At 48.6% G+C, this 22167-nt stretch overlaps 1 protein-coding gene and 1 non-coding gene across 4 annotated transcripts in view; one reads left to right on the top strand and one right to left on the bottom strand.

Moving 5' to 3' along the window:
• Window positions 1-22167, bottom strand: part of OLFM2 (olfactomedin 2) — a 74162-nt gene that overhangs the window by 13047 nt on the left and 38948 nt on the right. The gene's annotated exons all lie outside the window — the stretch shown is intronic.
• Window positions 17529-17663, top strand: LOC145511813 (small nucleolar RNA SNORA70). Its single transcript, XR_014058188.1, has one exon. It is a non-coding gene; the product is annotated as a small nucleolar RNA SNORA70 (small nucleolar RNA).

A 22167-nucleotide genomic window follows, 5' to 3' on the forward strand; every position in this document is an offset into this window, starting at 1 on the left:
CAGAAAACAATTCCTGGTTCTTTTGGGAGCAGAAGGATTGCCACAGAATCCTGGGGGGAGGGGCAGCCAACCATTAAGTGCTGGCTATCAGGGGTTTAGCCAACAGGAACAGCGCAATCGGCTGCCTCTTAATGAGACAAAGATATTATTGCGTGTGAGGCTGTATAATTTAATCAGGAAGCAGAAGTGTCCTGGGGCTCATATATTTATTTGTTCCCTGTCTTGTTCTGGAGAGGACTTCAAGTGGTTTACAAGGATATGTAAAATACCGCACGATAGCTCCAATTAAAGAGGAGAGCAGGAATTAGATATTTCTGGAGGGCAGGCTGTCAATCCAGAGCCAAAGCCTTCAGGCTTCTGCATTTTGTATTTAACCCAGTCAATTCCACTCTAAGAATTTAGCCCAGGGAAATGGTGTGGAAGAGCACTCGATGGCTATAAGAATGCTCATTAAAATGCTGTCTAAAATTGGACAACTGGAATTTTTTCCCTCTCCAGCCTTTTGCCAATAGGGAGGCTGATTTAAAAACTCCACAGCGGAACTTCCCTGGTGATCCAGTGGTTAAGAATACCACTGCCAATGCAGGGGACATGGGTTCGATCCCTGGTCTGGGAAGATTCCACATGCTGTGGGGCAACTAAGTCCATGCGCTGCAGCTATCGGAGCCCTCATGCCTAGAGCCTGTGTTCTGCAGCAAGAGACGCCACCACAATGAGAAGCCCGAGCACCGCAGCTAGAGGGTAGCCCCCACTCGCCACAGCTAGAGGAAGCCCATATGCAGCAATGAAGACCCAGTGCACCAAAAGTAAATAAACTAAAAACTCTAAAGGGAGGAATACTGTGTGTGTGTATGTGTGTGTTAGTTGCTCAGTTGTGTCCAACTCTTTGCGACCCCATGGACTATATATAGCCCACCAGGCTCCTCTGTCTATGAAAATAATACTCAAGTGGGTAGCCATTGCCTCTCCAAGGGATCTTTCCAACCCAGGGATCAAACCTGGGTCTCCTGCATTGCAGGAAGATTCTTTTACCACATGAGCCACCAGGGAAATACTGTGCACCCATTAAAATTGAGAACAAGCAGGGACTTTTATCGCCATCTTTATATGTATCTTGAAGCAAAAGTTCTCTACAATAAACACGGACTGTTCTCGTGAAGATTTTTTTTTCAGTCCCTTAAAGTTTTGTCTTTGCAAGGGAGAAAGGGAATAAAGAGAAAAAGTAGAGACACTACTTTTTTGAAGGGAGGCTAAGAAAAACCCAGCCTTTAAAAACCTGAACAATCAGCATATGGTCGGGCCATAAATTTGGCTCCCAGCTCCTTAGCAGCCAACTCAAAAAAGGGAAAGCTGGTCATTTATGCGGCGCCCAGTGTCCTGAAACAAAAGCATGCCAGATGCTCAGGAGAAAACTTAACTATTTTTAGTACCAAGAACAGGCAAGGCTCTCTCCCACGGTCCTCCCAAAAAAAGGAGCTCATGTGATGTCACTAGGATCTTTCCAGACAATATCCTTACGGTAGAAATGAGTTGTTTTCTCTGGACGTTCCTTCTCCCTACTCGGATGGTAGAAAGGTCAGATGGTCCGAGGGTCAGACTGCCTGGGTTTATGTACTGGCTTGGCCCCTCCCCTGTGGTGTGAGTGGGGTCACCTCTATGAGCCTCCATGTCCTCATCTGCAAAATGGACATAACTGTACCTACCTCATGGAGTTGCCAGGAAGCGTGAATGAGTCAAGACTACATGTGTGAGCAAGGAGAAGAGTCATCAGCATGTATTGACAGTAATGCTACAGAAGGGCTTGCTTTTGTTATTATTATAATCCTCATGACACTCTAATGCCAATTCAGTGACTTCCTGAAGTCAAAATGGTTTGAGTTTGATGCAGGCATGGAACTGGGATGATTGGGAAGAATTGGTGCTGGGATTTCCCTGGTGGTCCAGTGATTAACACTTTACCTTCCAAAGCAGGGGGTGCAGGTTCTACTCCTGGTTGGTGAGCTAAGATCCCACATCTCACTCGGCCCAAACAACAAACAAACAAACATAAAACAGAAGCAATATTGTAACAAATTCAATAAAGACTTTTAAAAAATGGCCCACTTAAAAAAAAATCTAAAAAAAAGCAGGGGGACTTCTCAGGTGGTACAGTGGATAGGAATCTACCTGCCAGTGCAGGGGACACTTGTTCAATCCCTGGTGCAGGAAGATCCCACATGACTAGGAGCAACTAAGTCTGTGCACCACAACTACTGAGCCTGAATGTTGCAACTACTGAAGCTGGAGCGCCTAGAGCCAATGTGCCACAATAAGAGAAGCTACCACAATGAGAAGCCTGAGCATCTCAACTAGACAGTAGCTCACCACAACTAGAGGAAGCCCTCTTATAGCAACAAAGACCCAGTGCAGCCAAAAAAAAAAAAGAGTCACTGAAAGTCTGTTTGATTTGGGACTGAGAATGCAAGATGATGAAGACTCACAGACAGCTCGATGGCAGAGAGAGAAAGAAAGGGAGAGAGCATCAAGTCCTGCCAAAGAGGGACAGAGATGCTGCTCCATCTTACTTGCCATGTGACTTGGCCGGCTTCTGGTTCCAGACCATCTCCTTGACATATTTTGGTGGAAAGGAGTCCTGCTTCAGAGTAACAGGCAATCAACAAGGCTCGCACGACCCTGTTCTCTGTGGCCCATCTTCTGGCCAGTGGTCCCCAACCTTTTTGGTTTCGTGGAAGACAATTTTTCCACGGACCAGGCAGGGTGGGAAGGATGGTTTCAGGATGATTCAAACGCACTTCACCTACTATGCACTTTATTTCTATCATTACATCAGCTCCATCTCAGATCATCAGGCATTAGATCTTGGAGGTTGGGGACCCCTGCTAGTCATCTTACTTTTCCTGGAACACATCACGCTTTTTCCCCACAACCAGTCCACTGGCTGGACCCTCTGCCATCAAAACTCTTGCCCGAGTCATACAGCAAATTCCTACTGGATATCTATTTTATATATGGTAACGTAAGTTTCCATGTTACTCTTTCCATACATCCTGCTTCAAACCGGAGCTCTGTAACAACCTAGAGGGGTGGGATGGGGAGGGAGGTGGGAGGGAGGTTCAAGAGGGAGGGAATCATACCTATGGCTGATTCATGTTGATATTTGGCAGAAACCAACACAATTCTGTAAGGCAATTACCCTTCAATTAAAAAATAAATTTAAAAAATTTTTAAAAAGAACTCTTGCCGGGGAGATCCCTGGCTCTCCAGTGGTTAGGACTCCGAGCTTCTACTGCAGGAGGTATGGGTTGGACCACTGGTCGGGGAACTGAGAATCCGCATGACATGCAGCATGGCCAAGAAATTGAAAAAGAAAAAAACGATTTTTAATCTTGCCCCATCTCATGGCTAGGCTAACCCTTCCCCATTAGGGCTCAGGCATAAATGTCTCTTCCAAAAGCAGCCTCCACTGTCCCTTCCCCATGCTACCCACCTCTCAGGCATCCTGTGCCTTTTTTCCCCCTAATACTTCTATTTCTTCTTAGTGCACGTCAAGCACTGTTCTAAGCACTCTGCATGCTTTAACTGATGGAGTTCTCACCACGGCCCTTAGAGACAGGACTGTCATTATTCGCCTTTGAAACATGAAGAAAACTGGGGGCAGGGGGTGGTGAGGGCTCAAATCTCTTGCCCAGAACTTCACAGCCTGTAAGTGGTGGAGTTGAGACTCAAACACAGGCCATCTGGCTGCACAGTCCTCATCACCACACTGCAGCTCCTCTGTCCTCCTTAAAGCCCTGATCACAATGGCCACTGGGGGAACTTCCCTCGTGGTCCAGAGGTTAAGAATCCATCTTGCAATGCGGGGAACTTGGTTTCGATCCCTGGTTGGGGAACTAAGATCCCACATACCACAGGGCAACTAAGACTCAATGAGGCCAAACAAGTAAATATGGGGAAAAAAAGAAAAACAAAGGAATCAGGGGCTTTCCTGGTGGCTCAGTGGCAAAGAATCTGCCTGCCAATGCGGGAAACACCGATTCCATCCCTGATTAGGGATCTTATCCCACATGCCACAGAGTAACTAAACTCCTGCACCACAACTACTGAGCCTGTGCTCTAGAGCCAAGGAGCTGCAATTACTGAAGCCTTCGAGCCCTATGCTCCACAATAAGAGAAGTAACTGCAGGGAGAAGCTGCAACTAGAGCTTGCCCAAGCAGCAACGAAGCTGCCCAAGCAGCAACAAAGACCCAGCACAGCAAAAAATAAATAAATAAAATAATTTCCTTTCAAAATAAAATAATAATAATAATAAAAAACAATGGCCATTGGGACCTCTTGGGTGTGACCACTGGCTCAAAGCCTATCTTTGTTCTCAGACAGAAAATAGCATGGAGATAGGGAGTTCTGTCTGCTTTGGTCATTGCCGAATCCCCTAGTCCTGGCATGATCAATACTGAGTAACTAGACGCTGATGGGCTGGTGAGTCAGAGAGCAAACGTCCTCACAGACCCACCATGCATTTCCCCTCTGCCACCAAATGGGTTTCCATCTCCTCCAGGGAGGGACTGGCTGAGATCAAATGGCAGATCGGCTGAGGCAGGCACGGAGGCAGCCGCGGCTCCTCTCTGACTCTGGGGATGGCAGCAGGGCCATGATGAATGATCAGGGACATGCTTGTCTGCCTCGTCTCAGCCGTGACGGGTCCTGAGTCCCTCTGGAGGGCTTGAGATAATAGCAGGCTGCCCCTGTCAAACCTAGCGGTATTGGGCAAATCCCCCCTGAGTGATAAGCTTGACAGGCTTTAAAGAAGACATCAGCTCACTCATGCTGAGATGGAGAACCAGGGTCTCCCTCAGTCTGAGCAGCTGGGGCCTGGCCGGTGAGAGCCTGTGGCCGAAGGAGGTGCTGGGATGGGATGTGGGGAGGGGGGCGGCTGTAAATCCATTCATTCATTCATTCATTCTTTTTTTTTCTTTGCCGCACCACTTAGCTTTCAGGATCTTAGTTCCCCCGCCAGGGATGGAATCCTGGCCCTCGACAGTGAAAATGCCAAGTCTCAACCACTGAACCAGCAGGAATTCCCAATTCATTTATTCTTTTTTTAAAATATAATCTTATTTATTTACTTTTGGCTGTGCTGGGTCTTCGTTGCTGTGTGGGCTTTTCTATAGTTGCAGCAAGCAGGGGCTACTCTCTATCTGAGCTGTGCAGGCTCCTCATTGTGGTGCTTCTCTTCTTGCAGAGCACAGGCTCTAGGACATGCAGGCTTCAGTAGTTGTGGCACACAGACTTACTTGCTCCAAGGCATGTAGGATCTTCCCAGATCAGGGATCAAACCTGTATCTCCCATACTGGCAGGCAGATTTTTTACCACTGAGCCACCAGGGAAGCCCCTGATTCATTTATTCTTTCATATCCTTCCAATGCAGATTACCCCTCTTGCCCTGAGAGGCTATTCAGGCTGGCACACACAACCTCTTCCCCTCTGAAGCCACCCAAGCCATGGCAGAAGACCCCCAGTGCCCCCTGGACCCCAGTCCACACACATATTCCTGGATCCTAGGCTCTGCCATTACAGTGCCAATGGGGGCCAATAATGAATGGAACAGACTTTCTAGGGAGAGATGAGAAGAGACACAGGTCTCTGAGTTTGACTGACTGCCCTCCTTGGGGTCCAGGGAAGGTGTGGAGAGGGCTTGCCTTGTGCAAAAATTTACAAACACAGTCCATTCCCTTGGAGTGTGGCCCAGACTGTTGGAATCACCTCGGATCCCCACGGATAGCCCCAAGAGTAGGGTTTATGGGCAGAGCTCTGCATCCAGGCTACCATACAAGGGCCACTCCAGTCCTCATACCAGCTTGCTTCGACAGAGGACAAGTTCTTCTCTGTCTCCAGCCCTCAAGAACACCCTATTTGAGAAGACCCCTCTGGGAAGAAGCAGACTCTCACTTGAGTCTCCTGAGTCTTACCATCTTCCTTTCAGATCCCCAGATCCTCCTGAGCTCTTTATCACCCCAGGGCCTTTGAACATGCTGCTTACCCCAAAGTCATTCTGGTGTGAGGGCTTGCCCCAGGGCAGATGGAATGGAGACAGAAAATGGGCAGATTCTTGTGTTTTACAAGCACAGCCTGCGACTTCCCTGGTGGTCCAGTGGTTGAGATTCTGAGCTTCCACTGCAGGGGGCACAGGTTTGACCCCTGGTCTGGGAACCAAGATCCTGCATGCTGCTCGGCAAAGCCAAAAAAATAAAAAATAAAGACAGAGTCCATAGGACTCTGACCACCTCCACGTGGAAATGCCAAGTTAGGTAGTTGGGGCGAGGAAAAGAGAGGGTTTGGCTGAAGATACGTATTTGCATGCCCTCGGCAGAGAGATGGCATGCAAAGAGACATCCCTGGTGGTCTAGTGGTTAAGACTCCGAGCTTCGAATGCAGGGGATGCAGGTCCAATTCCTAGTCAGGGAACTAAGATCCTGCATGCCAAGCAGCCAAAAAATAAACAAATAAAACTAAACCAATTGCCTGAATTAAGATCCCTGAAAGCCCTAAAAGAGTTCTGTTTCTCTTACCAGCCTCTAAGACACCTTAGCTGCTCAGTAAATACCTGTGCATGAATAGGCGGCTATAGAGTTCATCAGTACAGGCTGCTTCAGCCCCAATTCTGATCTACTCTTTCCTGTGTGACCTTGGGCAAGTAGCTTAACCCCTATGTGCCTTTCTTCACCCCTCTGCTTCCTCATCTAAAAGTTGGGATCATAATGGCCAGGCTTCTCAAAATCCTTGTCAAAATAATGAATTAGTACATGTCAAGAGTTAGTCACAGTGTGCAGTACATTGTGAATGTCCAGTCAGTGGGAGTTTTTTATATCAGTTCATGGAAAAGACCCTGATGCTGGGAAAGACTGAGGGCAGGAGGAGAAGGGGGCAACAGAGGACGAGATGGTTGGATGGCATCATCGACCCAATGGACATGAGTCTGAGCAAGCTCCGGGAGTTGGTGATTGACAGGGAAGCCTGGCATGCTTCAGTCCATGGGGTCACAAAGAGTCAGACGCAACTGAGCGACTGAACAACAAAAAATGGAAACAGCACTGTTCTAGAACTGTCTCATGTCCCCTGCTGACTTTTTAACTTTCTATATATTATTTTATTCAGGCTTCTCAGGTGGTACAAGCGGTAAAGAACCCACCTGCCAGTGCAGGAGATGTAAGACATGTGGGTTCAGTCCCTGGGTTGGGAAGATTGCCTGGAGGAGGGAATGGCAACCCACTCCAGTATTCTTGCCCAGAGAATTCCTTGGACAGAGGAGCCTGGCAGGCTACAGTTCATGGGGTCGCAGAGTTGGACACAACTGAAGCGACTTAGCACGCACTCACACCGTGAGGCATATGGGCTCTTAGTTCCCTGACCCGAGATCAAACCCTTGCCCTCTGCATTGGAAGAGTGGAGTCTTAACCGCTGGATCATCAGGGAAGTCCTTCCTGCTGACTTTTTAAAAATAAACTTTCTATAGTGGAAGGATTTTAGATTTACAAAAAAGTTGTAAAGAGAGGGCTTCCATACATCCCTCACCCAATTTCCCTTGTTGCTAACCTCTTACATATTCATGGGACACTTGTCACAACAAAGAAACCAGTTCAGGTGCATCACTCATTAAACTCCAGACTTTATCCAGATTCCTCCAGTTTTTCCAGGGGTACCCTGGTGGCTCAGACAACAAAGAATCTGCTTACAATGCAGGAGACCCAGGTTTGATCCCTGGGTCAGGAAGATCCCCTGGAGAAGGAAGCGGCGATCCACTCCAGTATTCTTGCCTGGAGAATCCATGGACAGAGGAGCCTGGCGAGCTACAGTCCATGGGGTCACAAAGAGTCGGACACGACTGAGCACACACACACCAGTTTTTCCACTCATGTCCCTTTTCTGGTCCAGACTCCCATCCAGGATCCCACATTGCATTTAGTTGTAGCACCCCCTTAATCTCTGGTCTGTCATAGTTTCTCCATCTTTCCTCGATTTTCATGACCTTGGCAGTTTTGAGGACTGCTGGTCAGAGATTCTGTAGCAGGTCCCACTGGCTTTGATGGGGCAGGAATCAGGTTCTAATTTCTCCCTGAGGTTTCCCTGGCTCCCAGCCCGATGCCTGGCACACAGTAGCTGCTGCACAGACACTTCCTGAATGAATGAACACATGAATGACAGTCATTTATTTCTTTATCTTCCGCACTGTGTTCCACAGGCATTCCTGCCAGAGGCTAGATCTAGAAAAGTTCACAGAGAAATAAAAGCTCTTCTCCTTTCAGAAAGGTTCGTTTTTGATCCTTTCTTTGTAGACATCAAGGATTCATTTCTTTAATATTTAGGGGCTTTTGTACCAAAGGGAAGTGGCTACGTCTGCATCAGATGTCTCATTTTTAAAGGCAAGTGAGAGAGATCTTTCTAGCAAGACAGGGGTTTCTTCCTTGCCAGTGCTATCATTTGATTTCTCTGTTTCTCCCTCCCCAGCCTTCAGGCAGGGGCGGAGTGGAGGGGTGAGGGACCTATGGAATTATCCACACTTTGATGTCCTCTCTGTCATAGCCCAAGGAAGCTTAATTAGAAGAACCTTGCGAAGTTTGCCGAGGCTGAAGCAGCCTCAGGACCTGGTACAAAAAGTGGCATGACTGGTGATGGAGATGAATTGTTATTGCTGTTGTTTAGTTGCTAAATTGTGTCTGACTCTTTGTGACCCCATGGACTGCAGCCCGCCAGCCTCCTCTGTCCATCGGATTTCCCAGGCAAGAATTCTGGACTGGGTTGCCATTTCCTTCTCTAGGGGATCTTCCTAACCCAGGAATCGAACCTGTGTCTCCTGCATTGGCAGGTAGATTCTTTACCACTGAGCCACCTGGGAAACCCAGAAGTGAATTAGCAGTTTTATCTCCCATGCCTCTGAATGGCTCCATGTTTGCCACGGGGACCAAGAGACCTGCCTTTGGGTACACACAGCATGCCCCTTTTAACATTAGTTAGTCAGAAATGGGAATGCCCTTTAGCCAGGCAGGAATTGGGAGTCTGGCTGTTTTTTTATTCCTCAGCTCTGGAAGGCCAAGGTGAAGCCAGGGAATGGAAGAAAAATGTACACATCGAGGTCATCTTGCTCCCCCTCACCAACCCCACAGCCGTGGTCCCTGCAGCTGAAAGACACCAAGCCAGGTTTAATCTCTCGCCCAAAGTTTGTCAGAAGTAAAAATGAGCCTGGGTGAGCTTTTCTGACACTTCTCCTGACTTACAGGAATTCAATTTCTGGCCTGGGCATAAATTTGCCACTAACAGCCCCCGCTATGGGGGATGGGCCCATTGGCTGAAGTTGGATTCCTGAAATCAATGCGGCGGTGTGTGCAAAAGGTCGTCATGGGGGAAATTGATCTTCCGTGGCTGGCTCAGAAATTTCACACTAGGAGCCAGGGATGCCCTGGCACAAAATGGAGGCATTTGCTATGAGGCTACTGGGCAAGGGATGAAAGGAGGGAGGCCTTAAAGGCTGGACAGTGCAGTCAGGAGGTGACGATCTGCTGGCTAATAATTCACAGGGACAGCCAAGCATCAGCACTGTCTGAAACTGACTTCCGGAGGCTCCATGGGCACCTCTGGGGGTGGCAAGTTAATTTGGGGTCCAAAGCTTTGATCATTTGGTTACACCTTGGATACATATTCCAGGGTTTCAAAGATGGGCATTCAGTTCCCCCAGCCAAGGTGAGGCAACAGAGCATGGTCATTTAGGGTGCCAACTCTGCAGCCAGGTTGCCTGAGTTCCACTCTCAGCTCTGCTGTGTGACCTTGGGCAAATGACTTAACCACTCTGGGCCTCCATTTCCCCACTTGTACTACAGCACTAAGAATAGTACTAATGTGGGACTTCCTTGGTGGTCCAGGGATTAAGAATCAACCTGCCAATGCAGGGGACACAGTTTCAATCCCTGGTCCAGGGTTTCACATGCCAAGGGGCAACTACTGAGCCTGCGCTCCACAACAAGAGAAGTTACCACAATGAGAATCCTGAGCACCGCAACTAGAGAAAGCTGGAAGGCACAAAGATCCAGCACAGCCACAAACAAAACAAAACAAATATATGAATCTGTTTGCAGGAGGGAGGAGGGGGAGAATTGTTCAGCCCATAACCACGTGTGAGCAGGGAAAAGGTCTGGTCAGGAAGATCGTTGAGGGTGGATCAGCCAGGGTGAGACAGAGAGGCAGAAAAATCTACCAGCAAGATTCAACTGAGCACATCAGGGGGCTGACTCAGCCCCTGCTTTGGAGTTTTCCAGAGCTTTCAAAGAAATAGATCTCAGAGAAAACAGCCCCAGCCATGAGGCACATCCTCCGCTCAGAAAGGGGAGGAGGCAGTGCTGGCCACCAGGGTCACCGGAGCCCTTTGTTAGCGAGAATGGGCCACTTGAAGGGAAATCGATCCTGGCTAAGCACGAAGCAGCTGCTCCCAGCCAAAGCTGCTATAGAGAGGCCCTTTGCCCCTTCTCCTCCAGGGCTGGGACAGGAGCCAGCAGGAGCCCGGGGATTGTTCTGCCAGGTGGCGGGTCTCGGAATGGCCTTCAATCAGCATGCATTGTGGCCGCTGGCTCCTACGTTCGTCCAAAGTGAAGTTTCAGCATCACTTGCATTCACCAGAGATCCGGCTTCATATGGAATGGCTAACATTATCACCAGCCTTGCCAAGTGCCATCCATGTGCGTGCGTGCATGCTAAGTCACTTCAGTCGTGTCTGCCTCTTTTCGACCCTATGGACTGTAGCCTGCCAGGCTCCTCTGTCCATGGGATTCTCCAGGCAAGAATACTGGAGTTGGTGGCCATTTCCTTCCCCGTAGCATCTTCCCAACCCAGAATTGAACCCGAGTCTCTTGCATCTCCTCCACTGGCAGGCAGGTTCTTTACCACTAGAGCCACCTGGGAGGCACTATGCATGCACGTCCATGCCTGAGGAAATTCCCAGAGCCACCTCCTAGCCACGTGACCTTCAGCAAGCAACTTGAACCTCACTGTGCCTCAGCTTCCCATCTTTAAAACAGGATCAACAGCAGCACCCACCTCTTAGGACTGTAGTGGAGGTGAGTGGCACACAGAGCTTCAAACCATGAGTGATAAGAACTGTGGAAGGAGAATTCTCTGGTGGTCCAGTGGTTAAGAATCTGCATTGCAATGCAGGGGACATGGGTTTGATCCCTGATCTCAGAACTAAGAGCAACTGAGCCCATGCAATTACTGAATGCACGCACCACAACTAGAGAGTCCATGTGCTGCAATGAAAGATCCTGCAACCCAGTGCAGCCAAATTAATTAATTTAAAAAAGGCGGAGGCCTTCCCAGGTGGTGAAATGGTAAAGAATCCGCCTGTCAATGTAGGAGATGCAAGAGACTTGGGTTCGATCCCCGGGTGGGGAAGATCCCCTGAAGTAGGAAATAGCAACCCACTCCAGTATTCTCGCCTGGAAAATTCCCTGGATAGAGGAGCCTGGTGGGCTACAGTCCTTGGTGTTGCAAAGAGTCAGACACAACTAAGCATACACACACACATCCCTTGACATAAATTAAAGATAATCCTAAAAGTAATCACAGCAAAAACAAAACAATATTAAAGAAAAAACAGAACTGTGGAAGGTCACCCCCTGATAGGGTTGTCCCCTTTCATATCTCACAACAGTTGTGGGATGTAGGGGGTGTCCTAAGACAAAGGTCAGGAAGGAAAGTAACAAAACCTGACATGCCATCAGTCTGCTGGGAGACAGTAGCCATGCTAGATGGTTCCATGGAGAAAATTTAGTGTGGGGAGTGTGGTGCCAAGGTCTCAGAAGGGCTGGATGAGGGAGGTGGGGAAGGTAAAGTGATCAGAAGAATAGCAATTATAATAAGCTGCAAGGTTGGCAGGGCAAAGGGGGTTACTAGAGCTGGACCCAAGGAGGGGACACAAGATCACTGCCTGCAGCTAAGAAACAGGGACAGAAATCCTCTGACTTCACTCTTCCTCCCACCTTCAACTCCTACCACGGCTTCCCATTGGCCAAATCTAACAGGAAGCCAGTGAGCAATGGAATATGGGAAATGTAGTTTTCAGGGGTCAATTTCCCTCAGATACCAGGAGCAAGGTAAGGGTACCTAACTCAGGGTCCAGGCCACCTCTCTCTAAATTCTGCTCTGGTCAACTGTCCCATTTTATGCCTCACAATAATAAGTCTTTGAAGGAACAGTGATTCTTCTTTAAGGGAGGTAATCAGGGACAGCTTCCTTGAGGAGGTGATTTTTTAAAATTTTTTTAATTTTTCTTGTTGAATTTTCCTTTTATTTTATTGGCCACACCATGCAGCATACAGGCTCTTAATTCCCCAACCAGGGATCAAATCCACGCCCTTGGCAATGAAAGCATGGAGTCTTAACCACTGGGCTACTGGGAAATTCCCCAAGGAGGTGACTTTAAAACTTAGGTGACTTTTTTTCTTCAAACTTTAAATTTTTTATTTTGTATTGGGGTATAACTGATTAACAATCTTGTGGTAGTTTCAGGTGAACAGTGAAGGGACTCAGCATATATATACATGTATCCATTCTTCCCTAAACCTCCCATCCAGGCTGACACATAACATTGAGCAGAGTTCCATGTACTATACAATAGGTCCTCGTTGGTTATCCATTTTGAATACAGCAGTGGTACATGACCTTCCCAAACTCCCTAACTATCCATTCCCCCCGGCAACCGTAAGTTCATTTTTTAAGTCTGTGAGTCTCTTTCTGTTTTGTAAGTAAGTTCATTTGTATCATTTCTTTTTAGATTCCACATATAAGAGATGTCATGATATTTTTCCTTTGTCTGAGTTACTTCATTTAGTATGACACTCTCTAGGTCCATCCATGTTGCTGCAAATGGTATGATTTCATTCTTTTTAAGGGCTGAGTAATATTCCATTATAAATATAAATACACACACACACACACCACACCTTCTTTATCCATTCCTCTATCCATGGACATTTAGGTTGCTTCTATGTCTTGGCTATTGTAAACAGCCAATGCAGTGAACACTGGGATGCATGTATCCTTTCAGATCATGTTTTTCTCTGGAATATCCCCAGGAATGGGATGGCAGGGTCATTGGTAGCTCTATTTTCAGTTTTATAAGAACTTCCATACTGTTCTCCATAGTGGCTGTACCAATTTACTTTCCCACCAACAGGGAAGGAGGGTTCCCCTCTCTCCACACCCTCTCCAGCATTTGTTCTTTATGGATTTTTTGATGATAGCCATTCTGGCTGGTGTGAGGTGATATCTCATTGTAGTTCTGATTTGCATTTCTCGAATAACTAGCAGTGTTGAACATATTGTCATGCGCCTGTTGGCCATCTGTATGTCCTCTTTGGAGAAATGTCTATTCAGATCTTCTGCCCATTTTTTGAGTGGGCTGTTTGTTTTGATGCTGTTAAGCATCATAAGCTGTTTGTAAATTTTGGAGACTAGTCCCTTATCAGCCACATTAAACTTAGGTGACTCTTAACTATGTAGGAGACTTTCTCAGTCCCCAACTCTCTGCTTGGCATTTGTCACAGCAGATATCAAACTATACTTGTTGGCTGGTGTAGTGTCTGACCCTCTAGGGAACAAGTGTACAAATACAAGGACCTTATGCCTTGGTAACTACCATGTTCCTAGTGCCTAGAATAGCACTTGGCACATAGTAGGTGCTCAATAACCCTCATAGCTCAGTTAGTAAAGAATCTGCCTGCAATGCAGGAGACCCTGGTTCGATTCCTGGGTTGGGAAGATCCCCTAGAGAAGGGATAGGCTACCCACTCCAGTATTCTTGGGCTTCCCTGGTGGCAATCAGCTGGTAAAGAACCCACCTGCAAAGTGGGAGACCTGGATTCGATCTCTGGGTTGGGAAGATCCCCTGGAGAAGGGAACAGGCTACCCACTCCAGTATTCTGGCCTGGAGAATTCCATTGACTGTATAGTCTATGGGGTCGCAAAGAGTCAGACATGACTGAGCAACTTTCTCTTTACAGGTGCTCAATAAATGTTTGTACAATAATTTTTAAGACCCTGAAGTGGTGCTGCTTGCTCTGTAAATCAAGCAGTAGAGCTGGAATTATGAACCAAATTCTGTGGCGCTGTAGAGAGGCTGGTGTTTCTACTCTGCCATCTACCAGCTACCCCAGGACTGTCCAAACTCTCTGCATCCTTCAGGGTTCAGAGTAAACACTATAGTTGTTTAGTCTCTAAGTCATGTCTGACTTTTTTGGCCCCATGGACTGTAGCCTGCCAGGCTCTTCTGTCCATGGGATTTCCCAGGCAAGAATACTGGAGTGGTTGCTGTTTCCTTCTCCAGGGGATCTTCCTGACTCAGGGATCGAACTGCATCCCCTGCATTGGCAGGCAGATTCTCTACCACTGAGCCACCTGGGAAGGCCACCTCTGAAACGTTACTGCCCCTGAGAAGCTTCCCCATCTCTGCAGACAGGTCAAGGTCCCCTCTGTGTGTGTCTCCAAAGTCCCTACCCCTCCCTTCTTACAAGGTTCTTATATCTCATAGCTTTTCTTGCCTGGGTGAGTGTCTGCGTGCCCTTTCAGGCTGTGAGCTCTAAAAGGGCAGAACTAGGTGCTCTTTCCCGCTGTGGCCCCAATACCAGCACATGCTGGACAGAATAGGCAGGCATCATCAGGACATGGATGAATGAATGAATGAATGCCTCCTACCTACTCTGAGTCCTTCAGGTGACCTCCTTCTCTCCCACCCTCCACACACTCTCTATTCTACTCTCTCAGAGATTTCCCCCCTTCTTCCCATCCCTTCTCAGGTGAAGGCAGGGGTTTCAAGTTTCGAAGGGGTCATGGGGTCTAAGGGCTTCCCAGATGGCACTAGTGGTAAAGAACCCACCTGCCAGTGTAGGAGATGCCAAAGACACGAGTTCGATCCCTGGGTCAGGAAGATCCCCTAGAGAAGGAAATGGCAATCCATTCCAGTATTCTTGTCTGGATAATCCTATGGACAGAGGAGCCTGGAGGGCTACTGTCCTTGGGATTGCAAAAAGTCAGACACGACTGAAGCAACTTAGCACACAGCACACACACATAGGGTCTAAGGTGGGCTTCCCTGGTGGCTCAAATAGTGAAGAATCTGCCTGCAGTGCAAGAGACCTGGGTTCGATCCCATGGTCAGGAAGATCCCCTGGAGAAGGAGATGGCACTCCACTCCAGTATTCTTGCCTGGAGACTGAGTGACTAACACACATGGGATCTAAGGCAGTTGAATGTGTCTCAGAAGCACAAAGATCTCAGACCATGAAGACTTGAGTTCAGATCTTGGCTCCTCCAGTTTCTAGCTATGTGACCTTGGCAAGTGATTCAACTTCTCTGTGCAACCGTTTCTGCACCTGCCAAATGGGCGTGATGGCAGTACCTTCCTCTGGGACTGTGGGAGAATGAGGTGAGCTATTCAGAACTGCTTCCATGCTGTATCTCTTCCTCACAGCTCCTTTCTGCAATTCCTAGGCAAGTCTGGGAAGCAGAGGGCTGAGCCTCCAGCAGTTAATGAATCCAGAAAGGATCTCAGCTGTGTCAGGGGAGCCCTGGTGCCAAGTTGGCCTGATTTTCATCGCAAGAGAGCTGAGAACGGGTTCTGGTGTCAGACATCTGCGCTGTGATTGGCATAAATGCCTGGTGTTCCCGTGACCCTCTTTGTTAGAGCCTGGGGGTGTAGATGTTCTTGGGGCTCTGCCCAGATATCCTTATAATGGGGCACACCCGCCCCACAGATGCTGAGAGTAGAAGCTCAGAGCTAGCACTGCTGACCTTCTCTGGAGACCTGCCCTTGGCTTTCGGGAGTTACCACATGCCTGAGATGCCTCAGATGCTTCCTCCACCCCCAGGAGCAGCCAATGGTTGACTGATGCCAAAGCCCACCTCTCAGCAATGAAATTTACATTCCAGAGCTCCCCCCATCCTTGTGGATCAAGCCAGTGTACCTGAGTCCCCTTTCCTGGTCCCACTTGTCTTTAACCCTCCCCCTACTCACAATTAGTCATGTGCTCCAAATCCCCGTCTTGGGTTCTGCTTCTCACAAACCCAACCTAAGATGGGAAGAAACAATGAACATTCAGCAGGAGAGGGTATTTATGTGAATGTCCCTTCAAAGCTCATCTTCACAAAACCCAGGCACCAGGTTCTATCATTTCCATCTACACATGCCATCCATCAGCTAATCCTGAGAACAGCTCTCGCTTCAAAATGCATCCTCAATTCTGCCCGGTCTACCCAGTCTACGGTGTGCAGCCCCCTTATCACTTTCCAAGGCTTGCTCTGCTGCATTTTATTGCATAAAATGTACTGCCCCTTGACCCTACATTAAAATTTATCTTGTTTCTTGTCTGTCTCCCCTGTGATGCTGTCAATGTTCCAAAGGCAGCATCCAAAGGATGCTTATCGCTTTGTGTGTTGCTGTATCTGCAAGCCAGACAGCGCCTGGCACCCAGTAGGTGCTCAATAAACATTTCTGGAAATAAAGAGTGAATCCTTTAAATGCATTCACTTAGAAACAACTTTAAATGTCTCTTTCTCTTGCGTGTGTGTGTGCTAAGTCGCTTCAGTCATGTCTGACTCTGTGCAACCCTATGGACTGTAGCCCTCCAGGCTCCTCTGTCCATGGGATTCTCCAGGCAAGAATACTGGAGTGGGTTGTCATGCCCTCCTCCAGGGGATCTTCCCAACCCAGGGATCAAACCCGCGTCTCTTGCATCTCCTGCATTGGTAGGCAGGTTCTTTATCACTAGCACCACCTGGGAAACCCATCTTTTTCTTTTACCTCTCTACACTCAGAATCTATGCACTTTTTGCTCTCTGGATGGACATCTTAGCGCAGTCACCTCTGCCCTGGTCCCCTGGATCCCAGTTTTGCCACCCACAATGCGCTCCCCCCTGTAGCAGCTAGAGGCTGCCTATAAGCATAAGTCAGATCATATTCTCCCTCTGACCAGAAGCCTCTATGACTCTCACCCTCACTTGTAAATAGCGAAGTTCTCCCACAGCCCACAAGGCCTTGCATAATCTGCCCCTGTCACCCCTCTGCCCTCTCCTCCTCTATGCTCCCCCTCACTCACTGTTCCAGCCTCACAGGCCTCCTCACTGTTCCTACGACACCCCAGGAACGCTTCTTCTACATCAAGTTTTGCACCCACTATTCCCTCTGTCTGGAAAATGTCCTTCCGTTTCCTTTATTTAATGTCATTCTTTCAAGAGGCCTCCTTGACAGCACCCCCACCTCGCCCCTGTCAGAACAACGAATGTTTCAGCACCACCCATTTCCTTCTTTGCTTTATCAGCTTCCAACACACTACATCACTTATGCATTAATTGTGTGTGTTATCTTTCTTCTTTTCTGGAATGTCAGGCAGCAGTCTTCACCTGTTTTTGTTCACTGCTGTATCACCAGTGCCTACAATAGTACCTTGCATACCACAGGTATGCATTGGTTATTTTAAAAAATGTGCATATTTGCAGCCAATTAATCCACCTGTGCTCTTTTCCCCATGGGGGCCCAGTGTGCAATGGATGCAAACAGCAGCCCCCTTGGTAGTGTAGGCAGCCTGTTGTCTATACAGGTTGCCCTAAGGGACCCTGGAGACAGTCCTTTCCAGTGGACATTCATGAATGGCATGCTAGCCCCAGTCTAGCCTCCAGACAGGTGTGTGAAGTGCCTTTGAAAGCCCCAGGGCACAGTGGCCAGGGTCCACACTGAGCAGGTCATAATGTCCATCCGCACCGAGCTGCAGAACAAGGAGTGTTCGATTGAGGCCCTCCGCAGGGCCAAGTTCTGGTTCCCTGGCCGCCAGAAGATCTACATCTCCAAGAAGTGAGGATTTAGTAAGTTTAATGTGGATGAACTTGGAAACATGGTGGCAGAAAAGCGGCTCATTCCAGATGGCTGCGGGGTCAAATACATCCTTAATCACGGCCCCTGGACAAATGGTGGGCCCTGTGCTCATGAGAGCCTGGGTGCTGTCCCCACCTTACTCATGCGTGTGTGCTAAGTCACTTCAGTCATGTCCAACTCTTTTCGACCCTATGCCTGTCAAGTTCCTCTGTCCATAGGATTCTCCAGGCAAGAATACTGGAGCGGGTTGCCATGCCCTCCTCCAGGGGATCTTCCTAGCCCAGAGATCGAACCCTCATCTCTTGCGTCTCCTACATTTAGGCAGATTCTTTACCGCTGAGCCATTGGTGAAGCCCCACTGGTAGCATTAATGCCTTCTTTTTCTACCCACTGCAGGTGGCAGGTCAGGGAGAGGAGACTAAGCAGGGTCAGCCTCATCTCAGGCTGGAACCCACGTCTCCTGCATTGCAGGTGGATTCTTTACCACTGAGCCACCTACTCATGCCCACCAATAAATCCTACTTTCCTATCCAAAAGAAAAAAAATTGCACAGTAGGACTTCTCTGGAGGTCCAGTGGTTAAGACTCTATGATTCCAATGGAGGGAGCGCAGGTTTGATCCCTGCTCAGGGAACTAACATCCCACATGCCACATGAGACAGCTAAAAAAAAAAACTTGCCCAACACCCTATGAGGCAGGGACTCTCAGCAACCCCCCCACAGAGATGAGGACACTGAGACCCGTCAAGGGAAGTGCCATGCTTGGTGGGTCCAAGAGTGGTCCACAGGCATCTCTTTGGGTGTGTGTATGTGACTGTATGGGATTCGGAGTTGCGTGTGCTGGTCAGAGCCCGAATGCCTGGGATCTGTCCGGACGCCAACACCAGAGGAGGCTGCCTGGACATGTTCCGGCAAATTTTGCATGTGAGTGTCTGTGTGTGGAAGGGAGGCAGCGGAGCAGATCCCAGATAGGTGGGAATGTGTGCGTGCTCAGCTGTGTGGGAATGTGTGTGTGTGACAGCGCACAGGAGGACGAGGATTCATGCATCCACAACCAAGCTCTGTGTGTGTGCATGTGTGTATGTGTGTGTGTGTGAAGGGGGGAGGGACAGCTCTCGGAGGCTTGGATGGAGCTGGAGCTGAAGTCGAAGGAATGCGGTGGGTGAGGGAAGAGCCCCGCCAGTCACAGGCCTGTTATTTATAGACGGATCCTGGTTCATAAATTCCAATTTTTTTTTTTTATCTCCCTCACTGCCAGGCCCTTATAAATATTCATGAGTTTCCTGCCTCAGAATATTCAAGTAGTCAGAGGAGCAGTGGGGTTGGCCGTGAGAGGGGAAAGAGAGGGTCCTGGTGGCAAGAGAAGATGCGTAGGTGGAGAGGACTGGGCTCTCTCTGGAATTTCCTTCTCCCCTCGGGGCTCCTCTTCCAATGCAGCTGCTAAGATGAGGAAGGTTCTCAGCCAATACGGAGATCTCTCAATGCCTATTACTATTCTTCCCCAGTGTCTGTGGAAAAATACCGCCCACCCTGGGGGCGGAGAAGGCGTGTGTGCTGTTTTCTCAGCTCTGACGATAGCTCTGGCTTGGAAACTTGTTACCCTGGGACCCCCCCCCCAGCTCTGAAGGGGGTAGGAGACCCCTCAGACGTACGATGAGACAAAGGAGCTCTGGAGACAAACCCCTCCTGTCCCGTCCCATGGAGGGGATTAGGTCCCAAAGACTAGTCCGAAAGGGAAGAAATAAAGTGTGTGTGTGTGTGTTTGTGTGTGTGTGTGTGTGGACCTGCATCTGTGAGTATCTCTTCAAATGTGAAATGGACTGTGGCAGCTGGTAGAAGTGTTCACAAATTTTGCAGTTCTCTTGGGCTCAGGATAAGACTTTACTTCCCCAGTGTGGCCCTGGGACTTCCTTTAGCCAACGCCGTGTGGGTGGAAGTGACCTCTGGGGAAGAGCTCTAACAGCCAGTGCGTGATTTGCCACATTCTTGCCTCAGTAACTGTGGAAATGCATGTAGATGAGAAGCCTCCAGCAGTTGGCTGCATGAAGCAGAGACCCCTGCCAACCGGCATGTAACACGAGCAACTGCTCATTTGGTTGTGCTAAACCACTGAGATTTGGGGACTGCGTGTTACGCAGTACAGCCCTGCCTGCGCTGACTGGCACAGAGCCTGAGAGTGTGTGAGATGGATGAGTGGCACATCTGTGTCTGTGTGGCCAAGAACACACGTGAGTGTGTAGCCGGGTACAGGCCTAAGTGTGCAAGCATCAGCAAGTGTATGGAACTATACTACAAGTGTATAAAATGGGGACTGAGTAAGAGTGTGCAAGACTCTGTAGGTGGGTAAAAATAACGTGAATGTGAATGGCCAGGCATTGCACTGCACTGCACAACTCCAGGGGGCACTGTTCTCCGAGAACACCACATCTCCTAGAGTCGTGGCATTGCTGTAAACATGAAAGTATCGTAGGGTGGGAGGCTGTGTCTGAACACGCTGCCTTGGCTGGCTGGCAGTGTATTTGTGATTCATCCTGTGCCCGTGTGTGTGTGTGTGTGCAAGGATTTATATACGGCTACTGTATCAATGTGCATATATGTGCAAAGTGTGTTGCTGTGTGTTTGAGGAACATGTATGGGTTTGGATGCTGTGTGTCTGTGCAGCAGTGTGGATTGACCCCCTGTGTGTGATGAATCCGTGTGAAGTGAAGGCACCGCTCTAGTCTCCATCAGAGTGGTCACAGTCAGAATGGAGGGAGGCATGGCCACCTTGGGCACTCCCAAGCTGTCAGCTCTGCTGAACATGTTTCTGGGCTCAAGGGCCTGAGCTGGCTTCAACTTACGTCCTAGGATGACCTGGCATTGGAAAATAAAATTCACTTCCCCTCATTTAGTCCTGGGACATGCTATGTCATTTACAATGGACATTAATCAGCAGTACTCAATGGTTTGAGCAAAGTGGCTCAACAGGTAGGGAGATCCCTGCTCTCCTCAATTTCCCCAAGAGAAGCACATTTTCTTTTTCTAGCCTCATAACCTCTTCTCTGGTCTCAGGATATGGGGTCAGCACTGGTCCATCTCAGGGAAGTGAAAGAAAGTGAAAGTATTAAGTTGCTCAGTCGTGTCTGACTCTTTACAACCCCACGGACTGTAGCCCGCTAGGCTCCGCTATCCATGGAATTCTCCAAGCAAGAATAGTGGAGTGGGTTGCCATTTCCTTCTCCAGGGGATCTTCCCGACCCAAGGATTGAATCCGGGTCTCCTACATTGCAGGAAGATTCTTTACCATCTGAGCTACCAGGGAAGCCCTTGGTCCATCTCAGGACTTAGGTTCAACTCTGGTCCATCTGAGGACCTGGATTTGACCTTGTCTATCTCAAGCTTGAACTGTAGCCTCGATTTATCCAGGGCTTGGGTTCATTCCTGGGCTCCTAGGTCTCCTAGGACCAGGTTTATCTTTGGTCTATCCCTAGACTGAAGTTCAGTCTTTGCTGATCCAGGGCTTGGGCTTGATCCTAGAGTGTCTCAGAGTCAACCACAGAGTATCTTAAGACCTCATGGGTATATCTCTGCTCTGCAGGACTTGAATTAATCTCCAGTCTCAGAACCTGAGTTAAGCCTGTTCTGACTCAGAACCCAGCTTCCCCCAGGCCTATGTCAGGATCTGAGCACCCCCTTACCCAAGCTCAACTTTCAACAATTGGTGGTAAACCCACAGCTGACATTTCCTCTTTCTGAGCATCTCCTTACTCATGGATCACTTCCCCCAACAAGTGCTTAGGCCTCTTGAATGAATGTCCACTTCAAATGATTGGTGTGTCCCATGATTAATGAGGGTAGGGGGATTTTATCTCTCCAATGCCATTATCTAAAATTCACCAGCGTGGATTTTATGAGTCTTTCAAGGATTATTGCAAGGCTTTCTTGATAAGCTATTACAAGCAGCATTAATCTTCAAGAGTTGGGGAGTTTACGAGAATCTATCATGAGTCTTAACTCATAAACATTGGAGTTGGATGCCCCCTCCCCATCTGATCTCTCTCTAGGCTCACAGGCCCAATCTGAGGCTAGGAGCTCAGCAGCAGACTTTGAAGAGGGCCTTCTTCATGGGTGTGTACCATGGGAACGAATGCCTGCACACTGTCATGGGGCAACTTGAGCTAAACTGGGAGGCTCAAGCTAGTCTCCACTTTCCTCCAACGTTCCCTGATCTCCCAGGGAAAATAACAGCCATAAAGTGGAACCTCTCTTCTCCCCTGACATA

Source organism: Giraffa tippelskirchi, chromosome 6 (assembly GCF_054371585.1).
Source record: "Giraffa tippelskirchi isolate mGirTip1 chromosome 6, T2T-mGirTip1v1.2.pri, whole genome shotgun sequence".
NCBI classification, from domain to species: Eukaryota; Metazoa; Chordata; class Mammalia; order Artiodactyla; family Giraffidae; genus Giraffa; species Giraffa tippelskirchi.